The sequence below is a fragment of the Protopterus annectens genome, chromosome 1.part0, assembly GCF_019279795.1.
Source record: "Protopterus annectens isolate FY-2018-M chromosome 1.part0, PAN1.0, whole genome shotgun sequence".
Taxonomy (NCBI): domain Eukaryota; kingdom Metazoa; phylum Chordata; order Ceratodontiformes; family Protopteridae; genus Protopterus; species Protopterus annectens.
In genome coordinates, this window is record NC_056725.1 from 1,825,949,186 (window position 1) to 1,825,968,237 (window position 19,052).

Sequence of the window (19,052 nt, forward strand, 5' to 3'; positions counted from 1 at the left end):
TGCATAAAGATCCACCCTGCAGATAAAGGGGGCAGCATAGTTGTGATGGACAAGGAAAACTATGTAAATCTATGATAGATCATTTAAGTAACTCTATTACATATACTAATGTGTCTGGTCAAGTTTTGAAAATCTACATTGAAAGAGTCCAGTTTTTGGTGTTTGATTTGTTGATTACTGGGATGATTTCTGAACAGTTGTTTGAGTATTTCAAAGTTGACTTTCCTGTGGTCCCTATGCTGTATCGGCTCCCTAAGATATATAAGAACCTTGCAACTCCACCAATGCATCCAATTCTTTCAAGTAGAGGTTGGGTCACCGAACCTCTTTCTATTTTTGTAGAAAATAACTTGCACTGTGCATTGGATAAGTGTAGCACCATCCTTAAAGATACTAAGTGTTTTCTTAGTGAGTTGAATAATTACATTGAGGTTATTCAGGGTCCTTGTCTCTTTGTGACTATAGATGTAGAGTCCCTGTTTACAGTCATCCCCAGTGACTGGGTCTTCGAGAACGTAAGGGAGATACTTCTCAGCAATAACGTTCCAAATAATAAAGTGTCCTTGATCTGTTCACTACTCGAGATTATACTCATGAATAATTTGTTTATTTTTGTTGATGAGTACTACATCCAAGGGGAAAGCGTAGTTATGGGGACAGCTTGTGCCAATAGCTATGCCAGCCTCTCCCTGGCAAACTGGGAAGCCAAATATGTTCTATCTAACAATACCTACAGCAATTGTATCAAGTGGTACTAAAGGTTTGTGGTTGACATTTTTTTTGTTGTGGTAAGGTACAGAACAACAATTACTTGATTTCATCTGTTTTTTGAATTAATTGAATGGGTTTCTTAGGTTTACTTCCAAATATTCAGCAGTAGAGCTGGAATTTTTGGATGTTAAGGTAACCAAAGACATGGCTCAAAATGTTTCCACAACCATGTATAGGAAGGATGTGAGGAAGAACAATATACTGCATAATACTAGTATGCATCCGAGGCATACTAAGTCTAATGTGCTTAGAGGTCAGATTTTTAGTATGATGAGGCTTTTTAGTGAAGATGCCCAACTGAAGATGGCTCTGCATACCCTTAAACAAGAGTTCATTGAGAGAGGCTACAGGGCTGAGACTATCGATATACAGATAGCCCAGGCCTGGAGTGAAAGGTAGGGGAGATGTAGACCATTTTTATGCAATGACCCCAGCTCTAATGCTACTACTAATAATAATATTAATGGTATTCCTACAGTGACCCAAGGCTGTAGCAATAAGATCAGGATGCCCCTGACTTATGCCAGTGATATACATATGGTTTGTAATGTCATTAGGAATAAATGGGATATTCTTTCAACTGTGAATGAGCTAGAAGGCATTATAGCTCCTGAACCCCATTTTGCCTTTAGGAATAATAAGTCACTCAAGAGACAACTATGTTATAAAACACAGCATGCAACACCACATGTTCTGTCAGATAGAATGGGAACATATATGTGTAGGAGATGTGCGGCTTATACACATATACACAATGGTGGACATTTTAAGCATCCCCACCTTGGTTTTGAAATAGATAGTAAATTCTATGCGAATTGCCAGACTAGTAATGTGGTGTACTTCTGCTATTCTATTGTGTGTTTTTCATTTATGTAGGCAAAACGAATAGGGTATTAAAAGACAGAGTTCTAGAACACACTAGAGATATTAGGAATGCTAAAGAAATGAATGCCCTAGCTCTCCATGTAGCCAAAACAGGTACTGACCATAAGTTTAAGTTTCTTGTTTTGGATATTATGCACAAAACTTTAAGAAAAGGTGACCTGAGTAATAGAACTGAATCCTTTGAGCAAAAGTGAATCATACATCTTCAAGCAGACAAACCTCCAGGTCTAAATAATAGGGTTTCTCTTAAACGCTTTTTGAAGGCGAGAGCCCTTAAGCATTTATTATTATGTGTGTTAATAGTTCTGTATAGTATTAGGTATAATCCCACAATAGACTCTGCTTTGCAATTCCTGAGTGAGACATGTTTTAGAGGTGTATTTTGTTGTATGTATATTAGTTCTATCATTGTACTGCTTTCATATTTAACTGGAATTTATGAGCAATTAGTATAGCTCATCATGTTATGTAACAACTGACAAGCCCATTTGTTTATTCTATGCTATTTAGACATAGAATTTAGTTTTCATGCTTTTTATACATATATTTTTTTATGTATTTAAAATGTTTGCAGAGTGCTGCTTTTAACTAATTTGGCATTTTGTAAGTCAAAGCAATTAGGCTTTATTTGTAGCATGATTGGTTGAATGAGCTTTTATAAGGGTGTGTGCTATTTTGTCTTTTAAACAGTCTGAAGAAGCGAATGTTATTCGTGAAAGCACTTACTTTTTGCAATAAATTTCTTCTGCAATAATTTCCTGCCATGTGGAACCACTTCTATTTTTATTTTTATTATTATTGATCTACTTTAGTTGGTTCCCTAGTCTACTCAGAGGCTTGCCTGTTTTTGCTCTGTTGAAGTGTTGAGGTCACTTGCACTGGATGGAGAACACACTCACCGCCCTGGTGGGGCAGCCTTGCCCCAGATGCCAGCCTCCACCACTGCCACCACAGGGGCAGTGAAGTAGCAGTGTCAACAGTCCCATGGGTGTGGACTTGAGTAGCCCTGCTACCTTGTAGATCCTCTTGAGACTGAGATTCCACAACACCCACCCCATCCAAAGTGTTTTCCCCCTCTTGTGTCATATACCAACCCTATCTGATGTCTTGTCTGTCTAAAAAGCTTCCTCTTTTTCCCAACTTATCTCCCCAACATATACCTATGACCCTTCCACAACATTCCACTCTCACCTTAAAAAAAATAAATTGGCACCTGTCCCATACATAGCTCTCCATTTCACACACATGTCCACTGGATACACGTAATTTGGTCCAATTGGCTTGACAACATAGGTTATTGTGATGCCTCTCTGAGGGTGACAGTCCAAATACTCCTAAAAGAGCTATTACAATGCACAGTTGTTGCTGATGAAGAAATGGATAGCTATGGTTCTTTCCTAGACCCATCCTGCACATCCCTATCTACCTTTCACTATGTTTTTCCCCTGCTTGCACCCCTTTTCTTCTCCCCATTTTTTCTTTTCTTTAAAGATATTTTGCATGATGCGGAGATGTGCATCACATCACCTAGCTATGCTAAATAGCACTACATTAATATATGCTTTTGTAAAAGTATTCATCACATTCAAAATTTACACCTGCACCCTACTTCAAACCCAGGACCATTGCACCTGCATCACAGTGGCTCAACCTGCCCAGCCAAACAGCTGCTAATTAACACATGTGTTTAAATGAAAACATAGTAATGCTCCAGGTTTCATCATTAAGCATGTTTAAGTGACACTGTGCATCGTGCAGCACCACACAAACCTGCTAACAGAAATATAGAGTAATTAGTACTCTGCTAAGGAAATATATCACTATAAAGCCATACACACAACAATGAAGGTAAGTAAGGTATGTAATAGCAGGTAACACTGCAATTATGTGTACAACATGTAAAAATACACTTGCTAAAACATTAATGTAAAAATAAGATTTTAACTGGGACTGTATTAGGGAAATATAATCCGGACAAATTCATAAATAAAACTTGGACGATGGCCCAAAAATAGGGACAATTTTTAAATATTGCTCTTACAAAGTTATTTTAATGAGGTGTATACTATGACCTTTTTTTTCATTTCTATGTAAGTTTTTATAGCACTGATATTAATTATGGTTTGTTCCAAGACATTTTGGGTTTTTATTGGATATATTTTATTGTATTTATCGCTTGTTGCAGAGATTTACACATATGATGTTCATATTTTCTCTAAAAACACTTGATAGTTTTGTATTATATCTACAAGCTGGCATTTTTTTTAATTTAGTGTCAGGGGACACATTTACCACACATATATATATATATATTTTTATAGTGGTACTAAGTAATGGCTTCGATTATTTTAATTTACTGGTAAAAAAACAACTCAGAAAACAAGGGAGTCTATGTCTTTAAACATTTGTATGCTTAATTATTCAATTGCATTCCATCAATGGCTTAATTGTTGTATGTATAAAAGGATGGTCTTGCTGACTGTTGGGTATTCTGAAGAAGTCAATCCTAATATTTGATGAAAGCGCTTAACAAATTTTATTTATTCCTGTATCCTGCTCCATTTTTGTGCTTTTTGAAACTTAAAAAGATGATAGACCAGCAGGTATTGATTTAGCATGAATGTTCTGAAGTATATGACATCTGAAACCCAAACGTCCATCATTATTTTCTAGATTCAGTCTTTAATGTTTAACACTAATTTGCCAGAAAACTACAATTTAATGAAACACAGACATAAAATATTAGGTCAACATTGGGACATTCTGTAAAAATCTGTACAGATGAGAGGTATGCTTGTAAGTGCAGTCAGTACCAGCAACCAGTAAATAACTGTGGAATGATATCTACAACATGTAAAATTACAATTGCTATCAAAGTGACACTGTAGCTCAGTCTGTAAAATACATTAAAGGCAATATTTTTTGGTACACATGGTCCTGGGTTCAACTACATCTGCTTTTATCAATGAAAATGCATGTATGTGGACATAAACATTATAAATTGTCATGTGTATGTCTGTCTTATCACCTGTTTATCTGCTCAAAGCAGTACAGATGAAAAGTCTGCATCTAAGTAATAGAACACAAAGGTCTACAGTTAGGAACACTCTTACCTCATTCACTCCGGAGCAGCTCAGAAAAAAGCTGCCTGGGGGCGTGGCCAAGATGTCAGAGTGAGAGCAGTAAATTTTTGATGCTCTGCCTATAAATTTCATCTCTGACAGGATTTTAATGGAAAATTTTTAATTTCACTGGAAAATCCATCTTATAAATACTTTTTCTACCAAAGTGGATTAGCAGCTAGAAACAATTTTGAATTTTCAGTGATTTTTTCTCACAAACTTCCTGTCAGAACTTCAACAACTGTATACAGCCTGCTGTAGTCATGAGTCACTCAAAATTCTCATCTCAAGACAGTTTAATGAAAAAAGATTTACAAACTATAATTACTAATATACTAGATCTCTCTATAAAAATGGACAATTTAGAAAAAATCATGGAAAATATAAAGAAAGAGAGTAAAAAGCAAACAGAAGACTTAAAGGAGATTATTTCAAAACATTCAGATCAAATAACATGATTAGAAGAGTCTGTAAATCAATTAGATGGAAGACAGATGGAGAATGACAACCAAATAAATATTCTATTGAAACAAAACAACACATTAATAGAGAAAATGGAAGACCTAGAATCAAGATCAAGGAAAAATAACATCAGAATTTATGGAGTCCCTGAAAAGTCAGAAGGAAATAATATGGTTATGTTCTTGAATAATTGGCTGCCTAAAGTACTGAATCTTCCTGAACCTCTGTCTTATGGAATTGAGAAGGTGCACAGGTCACTGGCAAACCCCTCTGCACCTAGTAATTCATCTTCAGCAAGATCATAGTTCAATTCCTGTCAACACAAGATAAAGATCTAGTGTTAAGATCTGCCTGGACAGGGAATCCTATTCAAGATAATGGAGGAATTATTAGGTTCGATAATGACTCTGTAACCATGACAAAAAGAAAAATGTGTGTTCCTCTCATTAAAGACCTCAAAAAAGCTGATATAAAAGCCCAGTTACTTTTTCCAGCAAGAATAAAAATCACACTTCTGGATGGCCAAATAGTCTTTAATAATATTGAAGAAGCAACAGACTTTGTCAAAAAACACAATTTACTTGACAAATTAGAAGATATGGATTTGTCTCTACCAAGTCTAAATAGACAAGCTAGTAATGGCAAGGCAACACTAAAAGACAAAACCACCAAAAACCTTAAAGGGAAGTAAGATATAAAAACTACAACTTCCAGTGGTCATGGCCCTTTTTATAAAGGAAGAAGACCGAAGAGAAGGGAAGAAGGGAGGAAAAAAGAAGAAATAAGATCAACACAAAACTTTGAGATAAAGTTTTTTAATATACTTATGTAAATAGATATACATGATTCTCTTTATCTACCACCCTGTTTGTTCCTGCTGCTAAATAACCTAGTTTGTCATCTTTATCCTCTACCCACTCATTTTGTTGGGCTATTGTCCCTTATATATAATAATTAGATTCAATGAAATGATGTGGTTTCATGGGTGCACTGAATTTGTTAGATGTAAGGAACTGAGAAATATAACTTGTTGTACTTAACAGGACCTTTAGCATGGAAATGGATAATTTCCAAATGCCTTTACTATAAGAAATGTATAATATTGATATAATACTTGTCTGGAACAGTATAAGACTGCACCTCAGTTCACGATGGGAGGGAGACTTAGGGCTTGACCATATATGGCTAGAGAGGCATTCACGAATGTTGGTACTGCTGCATTGAATTTTTGATGCTTTTGTTCTCTTTGTTTTTTAATAAAAAAGAAAGAAAGAATAGTGCCAGTCAATGAGATGGGGTGAGTAAAGATTTTTAGAAAGATACTCAGTAACTGTTTTGCATTGCCAATGGTATGTTTCTTTAATAATCAGTATTAACCTGCTTGTTCCTTTTTCTTTTTTTTTCTCAAATGTAATGGCTTTCACACTAATAATGCACGAGCGTACCAAAGCAGGAATAGATTTTGAAAGCCTGTACTCACCTCGAGAATACAGTTGTCTCAGGGGTTGGTAAAAGCTTCACAAGAACAAAAGCTCGAGCATTTCAAATCCTGTCAGCTCTTCAGATCAGCGCTAGACCATGGGAACTTTGTACTTGTGATACAATTGACCTTTAACCCTGTGTCGCACACCAGGAATCATCTGCGATGATAGAAAATGGTGGATTGCGGCAGTTACATGGTCACAAAAGCTACAAACTAACTTAAAACTCTTAAATAATGACTTCAAGACTAAAAAAAAGAGAAAAAAGTAAAACAGAGCTTTATTTTTGCAATTAGCTTGTGGGACACTATCAGAAATTTGTAAGTACATTTATGTACTTGAATGTAATATTAGATTGCTGCTAGGCAAACACTGATGAGCACAAGCAAACCTGAAACACTCTCCTAGTTCCATGACTAAACAGGATGTTTTAATGTTAGAAGTTGCAGATGAAGGTTATTCTTAAAGATATATAATATAAAAATAAATTTGATGATTGAAGGTTTTGTGCATCCTAATTTAAGGAAGAAAGCCTGAAACAAAACTATTTATTAAACAAAATCCTTTAACTAACATTTTGTCCCAACAATGGGATTTATGTTATAAGATATGAAAACAGTTTAAGCACTATGGTATCAATAAATTACATTGTAGCAAAAGGGAGATAATAAATTTAAATTAGACAAACATCCTAAGAGAATGGATGAAAGAAGAGAAGGGATGAGGTTTCTTTTATTGCATGCAGATTTAGATTAGAGTCATTACATTATTAATATTATTATTATTATATTTAGTAATGTTATAGCCTAAGAATTAAACACTTAACAGAAGTACATATGGATCTATCTCCCCAGTAGTAATGCTCATATTACCGAGATACCAAGATAATCATTAAGTTATGTAATAGAAGATGATGAAACATATATAATTTTATTCTTTAGCTTTGAAGGAGTAGGGAAGAAGGAAAGGAAAGATGGGAGGGGAGGAGAAAGAGAGAAAAAAGGTTGAACCACATCGACAATGTATTAACACAGTTATTAAATGTTTATTGAACATGTCAAGATATATGATGGTCTGGTATAGTATGTCATATAGAAAAGTTTAAATATGAAGTATAGTCTATAGGATGGTAATCCTTAGAGACACATGCCCAGGATCCTGAGCAGTAATAGTATGTAATACATGAAATTAAAGTGTGAATGTATACAAAATTTCAGATAATCTATATGTGTATTTAAAATAAGTAATTAATGAGATATACACCTAGTTTAATTTTCTCCTCATAGCATATATATCCTCCAGTTTAACACTGCAAGTAATAATAAAAGACATTTATATTAAGCCTAAGTATACAAAGGGAAACACATAATAGTATAAGAACATTAATCAAATATGATAGCATCATATTCATAACCTCTGGATTAGTTATCTCAGTTGCAGATTATAGGAGCATAGTGGAGGAAGAGTGAAAAGAGAAGGTGAAGAGATAAAAGAAATGGAAAAAGTAAGGCTTAATGTTTTATTACTAACTAAACTCTGTCTACAATATGACATATTAATGTAATTAGTAAATTTGAATAAGGTATAAGCATATTACTCACATTTAAGACATAACCAAAGAGATATTATTGTTTATATCTGTCTCAGTTTCTTATAATATTGTTTGAGTCAGTTATATGTATGCTGAAATTTGAGAATGCAATCATATTTTTAAACATTAATAAATATAAAGAATATGAATGTTCATATCATAACTGCATCTCATGTATATCCAAATCCATATAGAATGTTTCAGAAGTCTTGAGTTTTTATGATTTTCAACATATAACGCAATGTAAAGAAAACAATGAATATACTTATCTGTATACGTAATCAGCATAAGGTAGAAACATCATCTTAAGGTTGGTTGGACGTAGGTCTGTTAGTGATGGTGGCTTGGATGATATGTCCATCAAGCCAGGAATCTAATTTTCCATGTTTAGAGTTGTATATAGTTATGAATGTTTTGTTAATTGTATTTGTTTTGAAATACCTGCCCATAACGAAACCCAACAGACACATTTATATCCTTGAAAATGTTTTCATATAAATGCATGTCTTCAAATGTTAATGGCCTTAATAATCCTATTAAAAGAGGGAGTATAGTTAAATATTTGAAATTGAACAAAGCAGATATAGTCTTCCTACAAGAAACCCATATTATTAATAAAGACTTAGAATATCTTTTAACAGTTATACGGTTCTAGCAGAATCCCACTATCAAGTCAAAAGAAGAGGCACGATGATACTATGGAAAAATTCATTACCAATTCCCAAAATCATAGACACATATTTGGACAAGAATGGCATGTTATGCCTAGTAGTTCTAGAAATTAATAAAAGATATGTAACTTTAGTGAATACATACTGGATGCCTGGTATTGGAGCGGAAACTGCAAATAGACACTTAGAGTTAATAACTACCAAAGCCAAAGGAGAAATAATACACGCAGGTGACTTTAATTGTCTTCTTTCCACAAAAGATACCACTAAAAATGATAAATTTAAAATGTCCTCAGCAGCCAAGAAATTGAAGAATTTTATTGACATACTAGGCCTTAGGGACATATATGTTATAAAAGAACCACAATCACTAAATTATACTCATTACTCCTATAGGTATGGTACACAAACAACAATCGATAAAGTGCTAGTTACTAATGACTTAATTTCTAAAATGCAAAAAGTTCTAATCAGCTACTGTCCACCATCGGATCACAATGCCATATTATTCAAGGTTAATATCATACCAAAAGACCTAATAACATGGCAAAGATTACCAGCATACATTGTCACTCTTATTGGATTTAAAGAATGGCTTCTAAGCGAGATAAAATTCTATCTTGATATAAATGACAATAATGAGACTTCAAAAACCATCTTATGGGATTCCTTAAAAATCCTATCTATATGGTAGAATCAAAAATTGGTATCTAAACAAAAGAAAACAATGGGACAATGAACTAATAAAAATACAATCAGCAATTGGTGTTATGAGAAAGAATTTAAACACTAAAGATATCAAAACCAACTCAGAGTTCAAATCATTAAATGCAAGGTATGCAGAAATTGTAAATCATAAAGTGGAAATAAACTTAGACAAACTCAAAATTCAATCTTACTCAGTAAACCCCAAAAACTTACACAGACTGGCAGTCAAACCAAAACATTTAGCAAAAATTAACCACATAAAAGAAATTACTGATAACACAAAAATGAAACCAAAGCAAGTGACAGACTTGAAAGAAATTTTGGAGCTTTTTAGAACACACTATGAGAAAATAAATAATACTAACATAAACCCTGACAACATTATACTCAAAAGCAATTTTCTGAATGAGAACATTAATAAAAAAGTAACAGATGAACAAAATGCTAGTTTGCTTAAACCAATACTTTTAAAAGAAATCAAAGAATCTATCCAAAGCATTAAAAATAACAAGGCCCCAGGACCAGATGGAATTACAGGAGAAATTTATAAATTACTGCCAGAAGACCCCTTAAAAATTCTAGCAGCTGCTTTTAAAGAATTCAGAGAAAATAAAAAAATCTTCCCATCATGGAAATATGCCATTATCTCCCCCATTTTAAAACAGGATAAAGACCCTAAATTAGTAACATCTTACTGTCCTATCTCACTACTAAATATAGATTACAAAATTTTTCCCTCAATACTTGGAAAAAAATACTAAACCAATTTATTCCAAAAATAATAGAAGAGGACCAAACTGGTTTTATTTTAAACAGGAAAGTTCAGGACAATGTTATCAGACTTTTATCTCTAATAGATTTTGCAAATAAGAAAAAGAAAGAACTATCAATAATTAGTCTAGATGTGGAAAAGGCATTTGATTGTTTATCCTGGTCATATTTATTTAAAGTTTTAGAAACCTTTAATTTTTCCCCAGATTTCATAGAATTAATAAACAGTTTGTACAAAAACTCTATATCATATGTTAAAATTGGAGCCTTCTTGTCAAAACAAATTCAAATATGGAAAGGAACTAAACAGGATTGCCCTTTATCACCTTTACTATTTGCCTTAGCAGTGGAACCATTAGCAACCTGCATCAGAAATGATAAAAATATAACCAGTTTCATTGTCAATTCAAACTATACTTCCAAAATACAATTGTTCATTGATGATATCATATTAACTATTGGAAATATTGATTCTTCAATAAAATACATCATAAAAGTATTAGGACAGTTTGAAAAAATCTCAGGTTTAAAAATTAATAGTAATAAAACGGAAACATTACTATTGAACAAAAAAATTAATCCAGATTTGAGAAAGCATAGTAACTTTAACTGGGTAAATAATACTCTTAAATACCTAGGAGTACATATAAAATCTAACTGGAAAGAAACCGCACAAATAAATTATAAAAACTTAATACAAACGGTTGGAGAGCTCTTAGCCAAATGGAATAAAATATTCTTCACTTTCGAAGAGAAATGATCTTTAATAAAAATGTGCATTCTTCCAAAATTCCTGTTCCTCATTCAAACCCTAATTATTAGTCCTACTAAAAAAACAATAAAACAACTTAACACACTTCTAATCAAATTTCTATGGTTTCCACAAAAGCCAAGAATAAGATACGATTGGCATTACAGAGAATGGGAAAAGGTGGAATTGCATTCCCAAACCTAGATCTTTACTCCGATTCAGTTATACTCTACATCATGAGTCAATGGTTAAGTCACAAATACACATCTAACTGGAAAAACTTACATAAAACTATTTTATTGTCTGACACAGAAGAAGCAATGAATGATGACATTTTTACAGAACATATTAAAATCTTTTTAGTAGTAAAATACTCAGTATATAAAGAGAATAAAAATGAGAAACTGCCATATTGTATTAATTATATATTAAACAATTTTAAAAGAATAATAAACAAAATCCATTTGGCTAGAAACTTCCTAATCTTAATATTTCTCATAGCGTGCACAAAGAATTGCATAGACTCATTTAATATGAAGAAAATAATGGAGATGAAGGGTAATGGTCTAAATTTTTGGCACCAATTCTTAGGTACAAATGATCTATATAAAGCAAACAGTCTTATAGCTAGATACAACATAAATCAAAATAATTGGTTAAACATTCAAACCTACAGAGAATTTCTAATAAATGAATTCAAAAGTAATCAAGTGACTGATATTTCCTTGCAACCTAAAATAATATCTCTTTTATGTGAACTAAATTCAACAAATTACAACATGGGATTTTCATTATCTAAGTTATATAAAGCACTAAGAACTGATTTAAAGTTACCTGAGAACTCTCTTTGGAGTTACGTAGAAAAAACATGCAAATTTAACTTTACAGAAAATGATAAATCATTAATACTCAAATCAGTTACTCACACAACTTCATCTCCCTACTGGAAAATTTTTACATGGAAATATATCCATAGAAGCTATATAACCCCACAAAAAATAGCTATAATGTCAAATAATACCGCCTACAATTGTTGGAGATGTGATGAAAATATATGTGCAGATTGGGCACATATGTTCCTTGAATGCAGAACTGCTACACCTTTCTGGCAAAGATTTAGGGAATTTACTAAAGCTTTGTGGTCAGATAAATGTATAATCTTCAGATTCGCTGTTACTGTTTAATGCTCCAATACCAGAATATATTCCAAAAACTCAAGTGCATCTTCTTTGGTGCCTCTTGGCAATAGCTAGAAAATGTATTACTACAAACTGGAAAAGCAAAAAAGACCTTTCGTTTTCTGAATTTCTGTTATTGGCCAAAATTGTATGTAATAGAGAACTTCAAACTCTTGCTTCAAGAACAGCAAGAATAACACAAAAGAAATCATCTTGGATGAAGCTTAAAAAACTGTTAGATAAAATGTAAGAATTTTAATTGAAGTAGATTAGATTATGGGCATTGTACATAGTTTCGTTGTTTAGAGTTTTTTTTGTTTAAAAGTGTATTATGTTATAGATATAAATATGATATAGAATATTCTAAGTACTCTTGTGAAAATTAATAAAACAAAGTTATACAAAAAAAAAGAAAAAGCTGCCTGCTTAATTCCACCATAGGAACAACAGTGCCGCTTGAGCTTATTTTTAGAAAATCTATTTTTAATACCATACAGAAAACAAATATTCATAACTCTTTAACTATAAAAGCTAGACTAAAAATGTAAATGCAAAAGTTGTTCATCAGACACTGCCCTTTACAGCAATGTAAATGTTGATAGTGCGTATCAAAGTCAGTATTAAATATTTGGCAAGGAATGTTGATATTGTTCATATTGTTTACTTTTTTGAAAAAGCAAAGCACTGTATCTTGGTCAATGTTCCATGTAGACCCATACAATTTGTATTTAATTTGTTTGTGTGACTCAAACACTGAGAAAATGCTGAGAACAAGGTACCACACAGGAACAGGATAGGTCCAACAACAGAGAAAAGCCACACTGGAGTAAATATCCAAATGTTTATTGGTCCACAATAACAGAGATTAAGCGCTTTCGTAAAAGTACTTGATCAGAATCACAAAATAACATCCAGCACTCTTAAATATTTGGCAAAGAATGTTGATATTGGTCAATGTTCCATGTTGACCCATACAATTTGTATTTAATTTGTTTGTATGAATGTTAGCTTTAAAGTGATACCTTAACCATTACTGTGTGATGCTCCTTTACACAGATATTTATAGAAATATGATTAATATAATATTTCTCATAAGTGATAAATAGACAAAGGATAATATCTCATCACCTGTAACAGACAGAGGCTACATATCAGTGTAAAAGATGTGCATCTCAATATCTGCTCCAAAATGATGCATTATTTGTATCATCACCATGCTCCCTTGCAAAGATATGGGCATAATAATGAGAAGTATTGGAAATGTATAATTTTCATAATCCTACAAGACTAAACAAACTGTGATATCTGTACATATGTACAGTGCACAGACACAGTTCTTTTACCTTGCTGTAAGGAGTAATATTGTCTTCAAAATTAGGTATTACTTGGCACAATGACATGCTCCCTTGCAAAGTTATTTACCAAAATATGAAAATAAATCATAATTTCCATGACGTAAGTCCACAACAAACTTTGATATCTGCACATGTGTACAACACACAGGCACAGTTCTTTTACCATATTGGAAGTATCAATACTGTCTTTAAAATGAGGTATTACTTAACACATTCAAATGCTCCCTTGTGAAGTTATTTACCAAAATATGAAAAAAAAATCATAATTTCCATAACCTAAGTCTGAAACAAGCTTTGATATCTGTACATGTGTACAACATACAGGCAGAGTTATTTTACCATGTTGCAACTATCAATATTGTCTTAAAAATCAGGTATTACTTAGCACAAAAACAAGGTAACCCCTAATTACCACATAAGTGGTAATCCATTAAACACGGAAGAAGTTATCAGGGACCTGGAGACCCAAGTTGACAGTAACCTCTCTTTTGACACTCACATTGCCAAAATGGTTAGGAAGACCTTCTACATTGCCCACCTGATCATGAAGGGATTCACATCCAGATCAGGAGAGGTCATTGTACCCCTGTACTCTTCACTTATCAGACCAATGATTGAGTACAACGCTCCATTCGGAATGTACCTTATCCGACACCTGCAGCAGTTGGAAAGACCCCAAAAGTTCCGCACCAAAAGGATAAAGGGGCTCAAACATATGTCATATGATGCCCGACTGAAGAAACTCCAGCTCTATTCAGTCGCATACCGTCTGCTCAGAGGTGATCTGTGCCTGACATACAAGGCCATGTCCAACCCAGAATTAATGGACATGCTCCACCTCAAAAAATCCAAATCCACCAGAGCCACGAGAGCAAGAGACTTAAACCTCAACACGGATATAAATAGGACGTGCTGGAGGGACAGATTCATCACCCAGAGACTCCCTACACTATGGAACAGAATCCCAGTCCATGTGAGGCAGAGCCCCTCACTGACTCTGTTCAAGAGAAATCTTGACGAGTGGATGGGAGATCGTAGGTTTACCCCGGGAGTCATCTCTGTATCACTGCTGGACAGAGGCACAGCAAACTAATGGGTATAGTATTCTCATCCTAAGGGGTGGTGAAAGCCACACACACTCTGGCTAGGCTTATAAATGCCCTAGGGCAGATAGTCTAGTATGAACCTATGAACCTATGAACATTCAAATGCTTCCTTGCGAAGTTATTTACCAAAATATGAAAAAAAATCATACTTTCCTTAACCAAAGTCTGAAACAAACGTTGATATCTGTACACGTGTACAACATCCAGGCACAGTTCTTTTACCATATTGGAACTATCGATACTGTCTTTAAAATGGGGTATTACTTAGCACATTCATATGCTGCCTTGCAAAGTTATTTACCAAAATATGAAAAAAATCATAATTTCCATAACCTAAATCTGTAACAAACATTTATATCTGTACATATGTACAATATACAGGCTCAGTTATTTTACCATGTTGGAACCATCAATACTGTCATCAAAATGGGGTATTACTTAGTCCATTCAGATTCTCCCTTGTGAAGTTATTTACCAAAATATGAACAAATTATAATTTTCATAACCTTAGTCTGAAACAGTGTTATATCTCCATATGTGTGCAGCATACAGACACAGTTATTTTATCATGCTGTAAGGTCTAACACATTCTTCAAAATGAGATATTACATAGCACATTCAGATTCTCCCTTGCAAAGTTATTTACCAAAATATGAAAAAAAATCATAATTTCCATAACCTAAGTCAGAAACAAACTTTGATATCTGTACATGTGTACAACATACAGGCACAGTTCTTTTACCATGTTTGAACTATCAATACTGTCATCAAAATGAGATATTACTTAGCCCATTCAGATTCTCCCTTGTGAAGTTATTTCCCAAAAATATGAAAAAAATCATAATTTTCATAACCTTAGTCTGAAACAAAGTGTAATATCTTCATATGTGTGTGCAGCATACAGATACAGTTATTTTATCATGCTGTAAGGACTAATACTGTCTTCAAAATGAGGTATTATGTAGCACATTCTGATTCTCCCTTGCTAAGTTATTTACCAAACTATGAAAAAAATCATAATTTCCATAACCTAAGTCCGAAACGAACTTTGATATCTGTACATGTGTACAACATACAGGGACAGTTTTTTACCATGTTAGAACTATCAATACTGTCTTCAAAATGAGATATTACTTATCATGTTCAGATGCTCCCTTGCAAAGTTATTTACCAAAATATAAAAAAAAATCATAATTTCCATAACCCAAGTCCGTAACAAACTGATATCTGTACATGTGTACAACATACAGGCACAGTTCTTTTACCATGTTGGAACCATTAATATTATCATCGAAATGAGATATTACTTAGTCCATTCAGATTCTCCCTTGTGAAGTTATTTAACAAAAATATGAAAAAAAGGCATAATTTGCATAACCTTAGTCTGAAACAAAGTGTCATATCTCCATATGTGTGTGCAGCATACAGATAAAGTTATTTTATCATTCAGATTCTCCCTTGCTAAGTTATTTACCAAAATATGAAAAAAATCATAATTTCCATAACCTAAGTCCGAAACAAACTTTAATATTTGTACATGTGTACAACATACAGGGACAGCTTTTTTACCATGTTGGAACTATCAATACTGTCTTCAAAATGAGGTACTACTTATCATGTTCAGATGCTCCCTTGCAAAGTTATTTACCAAAATATGAAAACAAAATCATAATTTACATAACCTAAGTCAGAAACAAACTTTGATATCTGTACATGTGTACAATGTACAGGCACAGTTCTTTTACCATGTTGGAACTATCAATACTGTCTTCAAAATGAGGTATTGCTTAGCACATTCAGATGCTCCCTTACAAAGTTATTTACCAAAATATGAAAAAAAATCATAATTTTCATCACCTGAGTCCTAACAAAACTGATATCTGTACATGTGTACAGCATTCAGAACTAGTTGTTTTACCATGTAGACACATATGATTGTAAATATACACATTCTTGTTGTAGCCAACAAATTGCTGAATGGGTACATGTAAAGAGAAAAAGCAAGATAAGGACCGCCACTCCACTAATGAACCCAGGACAGGCATGAGACTTCAGTGACAGGCAAAGCCATCTGATCTGTCCGATAGCTGTACTGGATATCCACTCAGACAGCTGATACCACTGCAGTCTCACGATCTCATTCAATGTCAACAGTCTGCCTTACCTATGCCTTTTCTCTTTACGTGTGCCCATTCAGCAATGGACCTAAGGAATCAAACTCTGTATTACTAAGCCCTTCCTGTCATCTAAACTCTATGCATGCCTGATAAAAACAGAATAAAAAAAGAAGTATTGCAGGATGGTCACTGACATATTAGATTGGATGTGGTGGCACTCTTCTGAAACAGTTGTTCTTTCTCACCATCTTCACCAGCTCCTTACCACAGTTGTTTGCCAAACTCAGAAAAATATACTTTACACAACACATTTCATAATAGAGTTTTACTTACTGTACTGGTCCTACTTGGTCATGGGTGTTTTCCATTCTTCTCACAAGTTGCATGTTACCAATCCTGCATAGCTCTCTTCACGCCATTGTGGAGGTCAGTCAAGGACAATGCAATGCCCTCCTCAGTTAGGTGAATGCCATCCCTTCTGAACAGGTGATCATCTTCCATGGCAATGCTGTCATGGCAGATTGTAGATCCACCGACCCTGTGCATCAAGCCATGCATGAACCCATTATGTAAATGCCTGGCCTTGTGAGCTGACCGTTGACTGTTTGCTGTTTCCCATATCTGTCAAGGAATTATATCAGACCACACAAAATGACAATGTGACCACCATGACTGCAGGTGTTCAAAAATTGCTGTGATTTGAAACTGTAGCCTTCCGAGTGGTTAACTGATGACATCATTCCCTCCAATGTGCAGCTCAAGAATGTCAGGCTCAGGGTAGATGGAACCCTTCTCTTCCAACAACTGCAATACTCTGCTCCAATGCATACCTCTTCTTGCAATTCAGTATACCTTCACACTGGATGTGGGGAAGCTCAAGTTGTTCTGGTTTTCAGTTTCGGAAGCATGGCTGGCAGCCCAGTGAACGTAAGAATGGCCACATACCCACATTATAACTTGTTCTCCTGCTCGTGAAGCCATGTCAGTGTCAGAAGGTGGACAAACCTGCACAGGAAAGAAAATGCAAACAGATTAATACTGATGTTTGACAGATGTATTGGAAAACTACATATATATCATATGCATTACCTGGTTAGCCCATCCAAATCTTCCATCCTATCCACAGGGGCAGTATTCTTTGCATTAGGTACATAAGTGGTGATGATGCTGCAGAGGTACATACCTTCTACCCATGGAAATACCAAATTACACACAATGACTGACAAGGGGGCACAGAAAGGGCACATGAAAATGGAAAAAGCAGGGTAAGGCCTGCCACTCCACTAATATGCCGAGAACAGGCATGGGGCTTCAGGTCGTGGGCATCTGAAGTGTCCCATACCTGTGCTGGCTACCCACTCATATTGCTGGTAACAGCAATGAATCCTGATTGCATGCAATGCCAGCACTCTGTCTTACCTCTGCCTTTTCCATTTACATGTGTCCTTTCGGCAATGACCATAACAAGTGAAGGGGGTAATGTAAACCCTCTTGCCCTGACCTACATACATTTACTACCCTGACCTACATACATTTATTACACCTGAAAGGAGGGAGACTGAGTGGAGAGCTATACCAAGACAACATGTGAAAAGACCAAGACTGACCCAGGCTTTGTCTTTTTGCATGTGTCCTTTCCTGGAGGGAAACATTGCATCACACTGGCACCCTCAAGGCCATGCTTACCTAGGAATGCAACACTATATGACTGAGCTTAAGAGTCTCCAAGCTCCCAACTGTGATACAGGTGGATCATAAGATCTAGGGTGGCTGGGTATGCCCCCCCGTGATGCATCCACCAACACAAGATTCTGAGATGGGACAGCTTAGGGTTTTGGCTGATCCCTTTCCAGTGATTCCCAGAACATCAGAAGATACAGTCTTACCTTAACTTAGCTGAAATACTTCATGGGTGGACACTGACAACAGGGCACAGAAAGGGCACATGTAAAAAAAAAAGCAGGGTAAGGACCGCTACTCCTTTAATATGCCAAGGTCAGGCATGGGGCTCCAGCTGGTGGTTATATGAAGTATCCCATACCTGTGCTGGCTGCCCACTCAAACTGCTGATACCACTACAGTT